Below are 14,049 nucleotides of genomic sequence, written 5' to 3'. Positions count from 1 at the left end.
TTCGTAGGGTTTCAGCTTTAACTGTCTTGTGATATAGAGCTGCTATAACCCCCACAAGGCCACTCATGTCTTAGAAGGCAAGTTGTTTTGCCTGGAAATGGTTGAGACCGTAATTTGAACCCAGAGCAGTTAGACCCCAGGGTCAGTCTACTTTCCTCTTGCACTGATGGAGTGGCAGGTGTTCTAGGGACTAACTTAGCAGCAGGGAAGGTTGCCGATGAGAAATGGACCTATGTTCCTATTCTGTTTTTACATCATAGAGGAAGCTCATTCCTGCTTCAGACACCAGCACCCTGGAAATAGACCCAGTCTAATTTTTAAGATCATTCAGGCCTGGCAGTTTTGGGAGAACTCAGGCCCCAGAAGCAAGAGATGAGAAGGAATGAAGCAAGGACAGAATGTAATTAAGAGAAGTCAGATGCTCGGCCACGATACAGGCACGCAGAGCTGCCTCTTCCAGGTTCAAAAGGCCCATTTCAGTTGCAGGAATTGCTTGTTCCCCGCAGAGATCCTTGGTAATGCATAATCCCCAGCATTCTAGAAAGTTATTGTTGCTCGCTGAATGTGTTTTAATCAAATCGAGACTTCAAAGGCTGGAACCACCACAGTTTTGGCTGAACTGTGTAAATCATGAACTTTCAGAATCAAGTTAGCAAGAACTAAATGCCACTGGCGGACACTCTGTTTGTATTTATACATGGTTCATCCAGTCACTCATCCATGTTCCCTTCCAGTTGTTCACCCAGTGAAGCACACCAGCAGCTTGGAAACTCAGTGGCGGGTGTACTGAGGGTTAAACAGTGCCTCTACTTACAAAGATGCTTTGGAGCTGGGCATAGTGATAAAGGTCTATAATCCCAGCTACTCAGGAGACTGCATTGCAAATCTCAAGGCCTGTTGAGGTTGCAGAATATATTCAAAGTCAGCTTGGGTGATCTGTTGAGACCCTGTCTCAAAATAAAACTCAAAAAAGAGACCGGGGATATAGTTTAGAGGTTGAGTGCTTACTAGCATGCATGTGACCCTGGAGTCAATCCTCAGCCCTCGGGGTGGCACGGACTTTGGGTGTTTGTGTGTCCAAATAGATTGTTTTAGACTCAACTAAGTTTCACTCTCTTGGTGATGTTGCTGTTGTTGTTGCTGCTGTTGTTGTTGTTTTGCTTTTTGTTTTACCCTTTCTCTATGCTGGCTCAAATGCCCAATACGTAAGAGTTACTTTTTGGAATAACAATTTTTAATATTTGAAGCCATCTTCTCTGGTTGGCAAATGCAACATATCACTCAGCTGGTGTCCATGATGCCAACTCTTCTTGGCCTGTGTCTTCTCCATCCTACTACTCTGAAGGAGTCCCACTGATTTATGCTGAGATCTTGGTGACAGTGAGAGCATAAGCAATGATGTCATTGGATCTCCACACATCATAGCAACCACAACAAACAACATAGGAGGCTGAGGGAGGGCAGAGCATGGATGGTTGGAAGCATCCATCTTTAGTGGCATCTTTTCTCATCCAGGAAGCATCAAAATAGGCATGGGAATCTTGACTGCTATTGAAGACTTTCCAATCCTTTATTGGCTATAATAAAGGTATTACAAATAGCATAAGCATGGCTGAGGCTCCACATGTAGGTGGAGATTAAGCCATTGATTGATGGGTGTAGAGCAGATTTTGAGAGAGGACATAACTTCCCAGATCTGTATGGATGTGGTTTTATCAGAGGACACACAAGAATTGTGACCAAAGACCATTATTGATGGACAGTAGTGTGACTGAGCCTGATTGTCTTGTGTAAATCTCACTGTAGTTTGTGGTCAATATGGATGTATTCATGCCCACAAACCCACTTACATATAAAGGGTAGTTTTGGCTCTCTCTCTCTCTCTCTCTCTCTCTCTCTCTCTCTCTTTCTCTCTCTCTCTCTCTCTCATCTATCTATCTACTCGAAGATGGTGTCAATAAATGATCATTTTAATGTTCTAGCCACTGAGTCACTTTGACCTGTCTATGATCCAAAGCGGTACCCAGGGGAAAATATTTATTCAGAAACTCAGTACTTTCAGAAAAGAGATGTGTCAGTTCTGAGCATAGATTAGCAATAAAGGCCTTAATGGCTTCTTCATTGGCCTGTGACCAGATGGTACCATGAATATTAGACTTGTTTATCTCCCTCCTAATTTTAACTAGAGACATATTTAGAATAATAATATAACAGTACTTACTTAGGAAACAGATAATAATCCATAAATATCCAGGAGGGTCATTGACTCTCCCTTGGCACTGAAGCTCTTGGAGTTTGCATCTGTATGAATTCCCTTGGAAATTTCCCAATGGACCCTTTGGTTTTCAGAATCTCAGTATTTGTTATCAGTCTGACAGACAACAGGATTCAAAGAAAGCCTGCAGTATCAAGCATAATCTGACAAGCAGCCAATCACTTCAACTAGGGAAAGTCAGGAGAACCATCAAAGAGGAAAATGAGACAGAGCAAATGTCTCATTGGTAAGTCAAAGGTAGTATCTCAGCCTTGTCCAAGCTTGACAGGATGGAAAACAGTGAACTCCAATCCCTCAACTCCACATGGCTGAAACTCGTATTTATATAAATAAGACAATGAGAGACAGATGGACAGATGTCACACAACTTTCTCCAATTTATGTATTGCCTGCTGGGTCCTGTTACATAGCATACATTTCTTTAAATAATTATTGGTGACATGCACATTCAGATAATTCTTTGTTCACTGATTTTAATCATTCCCAGTGTGTACATCATCTGAGTGTAATTGTTTTAATTTGGGGTGAAATGACACAGTCATTCTCAACCCAGGAAACATGGTTTGGTTTTGCTTGTTTTGTTGTACTGAACATTGAACACAGGACCGCACTCCTCTTAAGCAAGTGCTCCACCCCTCAGCTAGATCCTTACCCTATTTTCCTCTCCTTTTAAACTATTTTAAAATTTAGATTAAAAAAGAAAAAGATTTTATACATGAGTACTGAATTTACAGTTTCCTCCCTGTCCTCCCTCAAACTCCTTCTATGTCTCCCCAACTCCCTCTCAAGTTCATTATTGTTTATTCTTTGTTTTGCTGCATTTCTTTAGATGTGTATATGTATATGTATGTGTATGTGTATGTGTGTGTGTGTGTGTGTGTGTGTGTGTGTGTGTGTGTGTGTGTGTGTAGAGGTGTATATATATTCTTCTAGATGACACTTGGGTTTAGATAATCTCAACCCATATATCTTGTCCCTGGAGACTGGTTTTGCCAATCTCAGGAGCCATTAACCACCTGAAACTCTATCTAGGGTAGGGACCATGTGAGATTTCACTTACCTACATTAGAATGTCAACTGGTGATGTCACTGTACATACCTTGTTCATGTGAGCATATTTTTGAGATTACATGGATGTAGCTGTCCTGACATATATAGAAGACACCAGTTTGTACCAGGTACCTCAGCCCTCTGACTCTTACAGTCTTTCTGCCCCCATTCTCTGGTATCTTCCGACCATAGTGCAGGAGTTAATTTTTGGTGTATCAACTGGGGTCATGCACCTTGAGGTCAGTTGTTCTCTGCATTTTGATCAGCTGTGGCTTCTGCAATGGTCACCAACTGGACTAAAAAGAAACACACACACACAATAAATGCTCCATTTATGAATGAACTCTCCATAGCCATTTAATTCTCTGCAAGGCCAATTATTGGTCTCTGTTTTGTTGAATCAATGTTCTACAGACTGTGCCTTCTGGCTCAGTACCTGCTGATGGCCACCCAGCCACACACATCCCCAAAACTCAGTGACAGAGTGGAACTTCAACAGCACAGACAATAGCATCAGAAAGCTGCACATATTTACTAGTTGGCTCTTTTCAGACAAAAAATTTCTGACCTCTGGCTTAAGTGATAAGAGTGAAATGTTTTTTTTTAAATAATTCTAAGAATATCGTATTTAGTAAAACAGTACATTCCTCCTTTACCCTTGAAGGATTCCTCTCTCTTTGTAAAGAAATCATACATTAAGAAAGAAGTTTTGTTTTCTCTTAGAATGTCTGTTTTCTTATACTTCCTTTACTGTCTCCTCTTAACTCCCCAAATGTAAGACTACCTTATACCTTGGCCATAACACTTAGTCACCTTCCTTTTGATCAGTTGAGAAATAAGATGTGCATTCATCATATAGCACAAGCCCCAAATCCTCACTTATTTTTGTACAGTTGTACAACTGCCTCCCATTTAAGATGCAGTTCATGACCCAGAAAGCTTCCTTAGGGGCCCATATTCCCCTCACGATAACCACACTTCCCTCCACAATTGTGGGAAGGGAATTGTGGGATAGGTTTGCCTAACTTTGACCTTCAAATAGATGGCAGGATCAAATAATGTGCATAAGGTTTTCAATTTGCTTTTCTTATTTTTTCTCATTCTTTTCTAACTTCACACACAAATGTGATGTTAGATGATGTCTATGCACCTCTCAGCCCTGCTCCTCATGCCTTCTACAACACAGATTACTCTTCAGCTTTTCATTGGTATGTAATATATTGAACAAAATTTCCTCTGGATGCTTTTCAGTGTTGATGCTAATGGATCTCTGCAGCATTTCTGCCTTGACTATTCCTATACGTTTTCCAGTGAACCATTCACTTATATGCTTTGGAAATAAGTGATGTTGATTATTCAATGGTCATCCTGTGCATAGAGTAAGTGCTGGTAGATCCATCCTACAAGGTTTCAGTCGATTTACAATCATTCACACTTCCACCAGCAATACCTGCTGCTCTTCTGGTGACTGACTACCTACAGTTGAGACAAAGTAGACTCAGTACATTGGAAGTCCTAGTGTGCATATCCATAGCCAGATGGCTGAATGTTGTCACGTGATCCTAGATAACAGTCAGGAAACCTAGATTTCTTCTTACGCATTGGCCTTGGTCTACAGGACATGGCCTCAGATCAGTGAGGTAGGCACCGGGGGTCATGACCATTGCGTCTGCCTTTCCTACTGATTTGGAATCTGTATCTAGTGACTCCCTAGTCTTCACTTGCTCTAGCAGTTGTCTGTAGCAGTCATGTGATCTCGTTTGTCTCTTTAGATGTGATGAGGGATAGCTGGCCGGGGGAACAACCCCAGCAAAGGGAGCTGAAGGCTCTGTTCCTACTCTAGCTTTCTTCACCGACTTACCCACACTGCACACTGAGAAAGGCTCCTCAGTCCCTTTCCTCTGCTTTCTCTCCCCTTCCTTCCTGTCCCATCCTTTCCCTTCCCTTCCCTTCCTTTCCCACCCTACTCTTTCCACAACTGAGTCTTGAGTATACCTTGAGCTCCTTGCACTGCCCTAGGAAGTGAGGACTATAGATACAATGGAAGTGGTTCATTTTACTTGTGGATTTTACAGCCTCAGGGAGCTTGTTGTCAACACTTCAATAAAAACAGAAATGAAAAGTAGTGAGGTCATTTTATTTGCTGAAAGAAAGGATATATTTCTTGGCACAAAATATGAAATTACTGCTATCATTTCTTTTCTTACAATCTTTTAAAGCACTAAGACCCCTTTGCGATATTAAAAATCTTCATGGCCTCACAGAGTGAGTCATAAGATTTTTAGGACACTGGATGGAGAAAATGTGCAATGTCAAAATGTTACTGTGAATTCATTTGTGTTCCATATTTATAAGCCTTTTAAGTCATATCAGCTTGACCGTCTGTGTGCATGTGAGCAGACTGGCTTAGGGGATTCCAGAAAAGCCTGGTCCAAGGCTCATGGCTTCCTACAAGTTTTCCTCCAGGCTGGCTGTTGGCAAAGTACTTTCTGCTCAAGCATGAGGATCTGATGTTCACCCCAGAAGCCATGTGAAAGCCCAGGCTTGGTGGCATGTATGTAGTTATTATCCTGGTGCTGTGGCAGAGGAAGCAGGGGAGTTGTGCTCACACACCAGCCAGACAGGCCAAATTGGCAAGTGCCAGGTTCAGAGAAAGACATTTTATTTTCATTTTAAAAAAGGTGGAGAGTGACTGAGGATTGATGCCTGATGTTGCCCTCTGTGCCCGATCATTGTACACACACACATATTTACACATATTCACGTATACACAGACATACATATGCATATACACAGAGACACACACATACACACATTCACACAAATAGACACACATGTACATAGACACACAAACAAAATACATATTCACACACAGATATATGTATACACACATATATATGTATACACACACATACATATATGTATACACACACACAAACACACACACACACACACACACAGCCTGACTTTAGAGTAGTATCTCTCTCCAAATCTGCCCTCTGCTGGGAAGTTTTGACCATGTACATTGTTTGTTTGATAGACTTGCCCAACCGCTTTCATCTTTACTATTCGTTTTCTCCAGGAAAATAAACACTGGGAATCTGTGTGCATTTAAAGGTTCCAACTCTCATTGCAAAGTTGGTCACATGGTCTATGAACCCCCAGTCATATGGTGCCAAGCAGAAACAGAACTTGCCATGGTCAAGTTCCATTCACAGAGTAGAAACCTCATTTGGAAGGTGGTGGCTGAAGAATGTGTGACAGAGACAGCCTGTCTCTGTATCTAACTGGATACATTTAATCCTAGTCTGATTTTTATTTCATGTGTGGCTTCTCAGCATTATGCAAAAATGGAATATTCTGACAATTAAATGTGGACTATTTATCTCCCAAATTCAGTCTCCTTGTATCCAGAATCTTGCACTATTTCCCATCATACCACCATCAAAGATGTCTTTGCCTTTTTAGAAAATATTCCAGTGAGCCTTTGCATTCACAGGTTGAGAGATTGCATCCAGAATGTTACTTCTATGCCTCATGCTGCTTAGCTTTTCTTTCTTTCTTTCTTTCTTTCTTTCTTTCTTTCTTTCTTTCTTTCTTTCTTTCTTTCTTATTTGTTAAATGAGTGGGGCTAAGTTGAGTTTAGAAGAGTTTTTTTGTATTCTTCTGTGTGTGTGTGTTCGAGTGTTTGCATACATGTTTGTATTTGTGTGCATGTGTGAATGCACACATGTGTATAGTATACACATATGTGGAAGGATGCACACACCTAGGCAAGCCCACGAGCATACATCTGGTTTCTTCCTCTATCACTCTCCACCTTATTTTCACAGACAGGAACCTGGAGCTTATCAGTTTGGCTAGATTGGCAACTTAGTCAAGAGTGGCTTGCTGGTGTATGCCTTGGGAGCCTCTTGTCTCTGCCTCCCAGTACCAGGATTACAAGTGCACCCTGCTATACCTGCCTTTTCATATGGGTGCTGGGGTCCAGCCTCACATCTTATATAGTAAGTGCTTTAACAATTGAGCCATCCATCCAGCCCTACAACCACCCCACTTTCCTATAAAAAACACCAACAATATTTGGAGTCGCTATAAGGAAGAAAGGGATTTTAATTTTTCACTTCTACATCCAAGAAGTTGCACTTGATTCACATGCTTTGGAGTCTAGAGTGATTAGTAAATCAGTAAGGGCTTCAGTTCAGTGGTCAGACACTGCAGTGACCATTACTGATGACCATAGATGACACTCCATTCTGACTGGAGTCTTCCTTCCACACAGAGTCCATGACTGTATAGGACCCAATCTGTTCTCACTTCCAGGGCTGCAGCATCCCCAGTCTGTTCTTGTTGAAAATATGAGAGTGCTATGACTCTGTGGCCTAGATTTTCCATGAAGAAAGCTGTTGCTTTGCCATTTTCAATTCCAATTGGGCTTCTGAGAAACCCAAGGTGCCCAAAGCCTCAGCAAGACATGAAACGAGATGGAATGGGGTCAATTCCCCTTGTGGTGCTCACAGAAAACCCTAATGGGATCAGCAACAGCATCATGCTGACGTCTTTGGGCTATAAGTGGAAGCCTGCTCCCCATGGGAACCACCATCTCCATGTGCAGAAGCTTTGATGGGATTGAGTCTGCCCTGAAAGTCGGCCCTCATTTCTGCGTTCCATAACTATTCTTGACCCTTTTGCTTGGGGCTTCAGAGTCTGGTCTCTTCAGGGCTCTTGCTGGTCCTTATATCAGTAGGTCAAAAGATAGGCAAAAAGAGAAGAACCTTATACTGTCTAGGGTTAGACCTGCACTGTGTATTGGGAATACCAGAAGCATAGAGCAAAAAACCCACTTTGAGTGAACTTACCTCTCACTGATGAGGACATAGGACATACTCCACTCTGAGTGCATATGGAAGCAATACCCATGGTGTTATGTAAGGAGAAAATGTGGCCTCTTTCAGTCTTAGCTACACTGTGATCAAATTCCCGACAAATGGCAGTATCAGGGCTCACAGTTAGTTCTTCGGGAGGTAGTTTATCACAGAGATGAAGAAATCTGCTTCCTGGCTGTTCATCCTTTGGCTCACAGGCTGTTCCAGTGAGAAGGGCTCTACTCCGGAGCATACATCAGGAAGCAGAGAAAATGAAATTCTCATGCCCCACCCACTTTCTCCTACTTACTCAGTCTAGGGCTCCACCCTATGGAATGGTGCTGTCCATACTCAGGCCTGGGCTTCCCACTTCAATTAATCCAATCCAGAAACCCTTTCACAGACATTCCCCAGTGTGCACAGAATGAAGGGCAATAGCGCAGTTGATTTCAGAATAAGTTGTTATGCTGATGGTGACAATGGCGTCACCACATGGTGAATCCAGTCAGTGTTTTACTCCAGGTTTCTCCCAGTGATAATCCCTAAGCAGGTGAGCCTGATGTGCACGTTCTGTCTGCCTCTGATCAAAGGACAGGACTCTAATAGTGATTATGTCACCATCATAGATTTTGCTAGTGACATTCTGCCATACTTTAGAAATATCATCATAATTTGAATGAGCCACTGTTTATGAGCATGTATATGCATACGCACACGTGCAAAGACACACACACACACACACACACATACACATACCACGCCAGTTGGTCTTTTTTATATTGCATGGGAGGAAACACTGAGTTTCCTGTCATGGGCTATGAGTAGAGAAACCAGAACAGCAGCCAACGTCTCCTGAGCTACAGGACGGTCAGGATGCTCACTGGGGAGAGTTCAGTGGCTCTGTTGCTCCTAGGGTACCTGGGGATTCCTTTTTGTTTAATGCTCTAGCTCTTCCTGACCATCCTTTGAGTCCCTTCCCTTCTTTCCCCAAATTCTAAACTGCTTCCTGATCCATAAACACTCCATGTTTCTCCTTGCCTCTAACCTTATGAAGACCTAATCTTACCATAATTACCAAGTTGGATAACAGTCTCCTCTGGAGGTCTCTTGAGTTCATAGCAGCCAGAAGCAACAGGCTACTTGTCACTAAGGGAACAATGTATATGCCTTAAAATGTGTGAATGAAAGGAAACAAAAAGTCTCCAGAAAATGAAAAGTATCACCACCATCTTTTTTCATGTCTTCTCTGCTGAGGATCAGGAAAACCAATAAAAATTAAATGTAGATTTCTTCCTGGAAGTTTATATGTGGAAGATGACAAAGCCTAAAAGAACAGGTTCAAAATGGGCTTTTTTTTTTTTCATAACTGACCTCAGAGGAGGCATGCCAGGGGAAGCAATCACAGTGCTTGCTATAACATGCTTCCTGTAGCAATCCCTTTAGTTTGTAGGTGATTTTACAGAATAGAGTAAAATTGAATCTGAAAAGCTGCTGCACTCCTGGAAGTGATGAGGTCTCTCAGGGCAAGTCAGAAACTGATTCCTTTTTAGATGTCACAGAACCTTCTGGAAAGCCCAGTCCATACTGGTACCGGGCATTCCTGGATATACAGAATATATCAGTTAGGAGGGCGAAGGTGGGTTGGTGTGCTCCACTATACTCACTAGCTTCTCTGACTCCATGCAGGAAGAATACTATGCCCAGAAACATGGAGTCATTAGTATGTCAACAGTGTACACGCAACATCATCTAACTAAACCAAATCTCCTCCAAAGTCAATGCCCCCGTATGCCCACTTAGTAGGTGCCAAAACTCAAGGGCAAATGGAAATCCTACAACTTCTCTACCTTGAATCTCAGCTGCAGATAAGCATGGTGATGAAACCAGCCACAGTATGTCAATATGAAGGCTATGAGTTAGTTCTTAAAATAGCAAATATAAAACAGGACAGCAATGGAATATGGTAGATTTTATGTAATATTGTTAAATAAAAAAAATGACGTGGACTAGGGAGATGGTTCAGCCAGTAATGTTCTATCTAAGAGGGCCCTTCGTGGCGAACATGAATGTGATTTCTAGAATCCACGTAGTAGGAAGTCTTACAGTGATACCTGCATTTGGCAATGCATCTCTGTCTCTAGAAGATGTAAATAAGAAGGAACTTTGAAATAAAGACAGTGTCCCTGGAGGAGAGAAGATACTGTGGCCATAACTCAAGCTTTCGCCTGCCACTGGCACAGTCCAGTTTATCCCCAGATAAAACTGAGGAGCCTGTGACCTCTTTGTAAGGACACTGACAACGGGATGTGTGACACTAAGCTTGTCCTTATGAAAATGATATTCTATGTTCCACGTAGCTCAGGGCACACTCATTGCCAAGGCCTGCTCTCCAGTTCACTGCAACATCCCCATGTGTTCTGCCTTCCATCTATTTATAAGCCTAGAAAGCAGCAAAAAGATCTGCATAACTTTGTAGTCCTTCCCAATTTAAGCTTGAGAATACAAGGAAAAAATAGAAACAGAAAGTATGGACCTGATACTTAGTATGTACTATAGGCTATGAGAAATAACCAGATCATAAAACATGGACCCTGATCTCCCTGGAGGAGATTATAATATACTCATGCAAATTAAAACTGGGATAAGAAAGATTGTGAACCACAGTTCAATATACTAGGAAGAAGGCCACAAGGCAGGAACTATCTAACTGGAAAATGATTTGAACAAGCTGTAATTGGTGCTGAGAAATATGATTTCACTGTCCTATAGGAATCCTGGTTGGGTTTACCAAGTTGGCTTAATTCTATAGTGAGATGTGATATGCGCAGGCAAAGGACAAAGACAAAACTTCCTTGTCTTTGCATCTTTAAAGGAATCCAGTCTGTGTGTATTTTAGCCAGACTGCCAGTGTCACAGGCTTACAAACCTGTCTCTTTTTGAGACAACACTAAAGAGGAGACTGTTGGAATTAGATGGATCGTGGGGAGAAAGACCCATTTTTATGTGTGTCCTTTTATTTGTGAGGAGGGGACACTCAAACACACATTGTGTTGTGTTTTTAGGAAGTGACACTGGTGGCTTTAGAAAGAGAGGAGGCATTTACATATGTCTCCAGGCTCATGACGGGCAGAGGGATTTGGCTGAGTCTGCGGTGCTGCTGGTTGGATGGGAGAGAGCATTAGCCTTCCATGACAGCTGTGACTGTATTTGGTCAGGGATGGAGTGTGTTGGAAGGTAAAGATTTGGGCCAAGATACACCTTCCTGCCACTCTGCCTGCAGTGCTGATTCACCAGGACTGACATCTCGGGTGACGAACTTGCTGGGAGATAGAGATTTTAATATTTTTCCTCTCATAAATATGCATGTTCCCCATGAGTCATTTTTATCTATGAAAAGGAAATGGGAAATCTCTGTACATTAAAGCAAAGGATGCTGGGAGGTTTTCCTTATGCTTGAGGCTGAGCGAGAAACCAAACCCTGGTGACCTGGAGAGTCCAGATGTACATCACTTAAGTGATACAGTGATCATTTTCAGTTTCTTCCATAACAATATGAGTAAGAACTCCTGGTACTGGGGTTGGAGACAACCCAAAAACCATCTCTAGAGGCTTCTCTGTAAGCCCGTGATCTTGGGGGAGTTTATGATATTTAAAGGGAGAATAGTTCTACAGAGGATTAACTTGGGATCACACATTAGAGAGGTACGCAAGAGACAGAGGTTCATGCTGAGACCTGAAATTGGAAAAGTGATGGGGAATGCTCACCCCCAAGTGGGCATCTGTGACACCCTGCATCCTTCAGGCTCAGAGGACATGCTGGAAGAGGGAGCGGATAGACAGTAAGAGCCAGAGGTCAGGGGAGATAGCTAAGAAATGCTGTCTGCTGGACAGGACAAGGCAACACTGCTCCCAAACTCACATCACAACAGCTATGGTTGCTGGGACAAGACCAAGCTAGTGATCATTCCAGCATGGACACAGAAGGGGACAGGAAGAGCTGAAGGGGTAAACAGAGGAGATATTATCCAAGTACATTATATCCATGTATAAAATCACCAAACACTAAGGAAATTAAAAGATTACAGCTGTCACAAGGAAATCAATTACCGTGAGTGAGAAGATAGAGCAAACAGAAGAATGAAAAGCCGGAGGATGACTCCCTTTAGTGGCGGCACGCACCGCTAACCCCAGGATTTGGGGAACAGAGGCAGGCAGATATCAGTTCAAGGCCAGCCTGGCCTATGGAGTATACACAGAGAAACCCTTTCTCAAACATCAACAACAAACAAAACAAACAGAGAATTATTCTCTTGACTATAGATTTGAAATCACCAAAGTAGAAGAAGTTTGAAAATCCTAATGAAAATCATGGGTGAAACTAGGAAAGAAAGGCATAACTATCTCATGTAAAATAAATAGATTAAAATGAAAGCATAAAGTGAAATATTGTCAGCTAAAGAACAAATGAACTGGAGAATGGCTCTTCATGTGGTTCAGATGACTCCAAACCACGGCAATAAACAAACTTGAAAATAAGGTTTTAATAATAAACAAACTTGAAATAATCTAAAGGTTAGACTGAGAACACTGTGTGTTAAAAGTTTCTGAACAAAATTAGGGAATTGCTAATTACAGCGACCAGGTAGTACTATCAGCCTATGAGAGGAGCAAACACCTCGCACAAACACTGACAACCTTGTGAACCACTGTAAGGAGGCAGAATGTGGAACACTCCTGTCGATTTGAAAGTTCAAAATCTCCACTGATCAATGTTTGTAGAGACTTTATTTGTAATGGTGCAAATTTGGGAATAACCAACACCAATATCAGTAGGTGAACAGATAACGTGCATCCAGATTGTGGAATTCAGTAATGCGGAGAAATGAGCTCTGAATCCAGCAGAGACATGTAAGTGCTACAAATGCATATTATCTACTGAAAGAAGCCAGTCTGAGAAAGCAATGCGCAGAGTATTTCTTTCTTTCTTTTGGTTTTTTTAACACGATACATTTCTAACTGTGTAACATTGTAGAAAAGACCATAGACCAGTAGTTGCCAAAGTTTGGAAAGAGTTACAGGAATAAATAGTTAAAAAATAAGGTAAGATGGGGGAATCAATATTTAGAGCAATAATAGATGAAGTTTTTATTTTTAATATTTAACTCTATATGTGCACATGTGAAGTCAATACACATACATGGACATCAGAGGACAGCTCTCAGGGTTCTGTCCTCTCTTTCCACCGTATGGCCACTGGGGATCGAACTCAGGTCCTCAGGCTTGATAGCAGGGCGCTGTCACTGACCGAGCCATCACTTGCTGAACATTATAGATGGGAAAATCACACTGAGGCCAAACTTTAAATAAATAAAGCACATGCACATGTAGATTCTACACCAGAGTCAACTGGCATTCTCAGACGTGATCTGGGAGGAAGTATAGATCATTATACAAGCAAGTGGCAGTGAGCAGACCGTTGACCAAACAAAACCAGCTCAAATCAGAAGAAAACAGGCCTTGATCCGAAGGAAAGAACACTACCAGCCTGCATTTAAAATGGGAATAAACCATAACACACTGACCCTGCAAAACTTAAAACAAGACCTACTTGAAAACTAAAATGGTGACTACCCGCTTCAAAAGCAAGGCAACATAAACATTTAAAATTACTTCTTCATTCCCTTCAGATGCCTCCTACTCAGCTCAGATCTCTCTCTCTCTCTCTCTCTCTCTCTCTCTCTCTCTCTCTCTCTCACACACACACACACACACACACACACACAATGGAGTCACGATTTGCATTTAGCAATAATATATGTCTTCTTTGATGATCAATGCCTTTGAGACAGAATTCTTAAG

At 41.9% G+C, this 14,049-nt stretch overlaps 1 protein-coding gene across 2 annotated transcripts in view; it reads left to right on the top strand.

Annotated features, from left to right (window-relative positions):
* Grin2a (glutamate ionotropic receptor NMDA type subunit 2A) overlaps positions 1-14,049 on the top strand; it is a 404,218-nt gene that overhangs the window by 380,916 nt on the left and 9,253 nt on the right. The gene's annotated exons all lie outside the window — the stretch shown is intronic.

The sequence above is a fragment of the Apodemus sylvaticus genome, chromosome 10 (genome assembly GCF_947179515.1).
Source record: "Apodemus sylvaticus chromosome 10, mApoSyl1.1, whole genome shotgun sequence".
In the NCBI taxonomy this organism is placed as follows: Eukaryota; Metazoa; Chordata; class Mammalia; order Rodentia; family Muridae; genus Apodemus; species Apodemus sylvaticus.
Note: the sequence above shows the minus strand (reverse complement) of the source record. Positions and strands in the feature narration are given on the sequence as shown.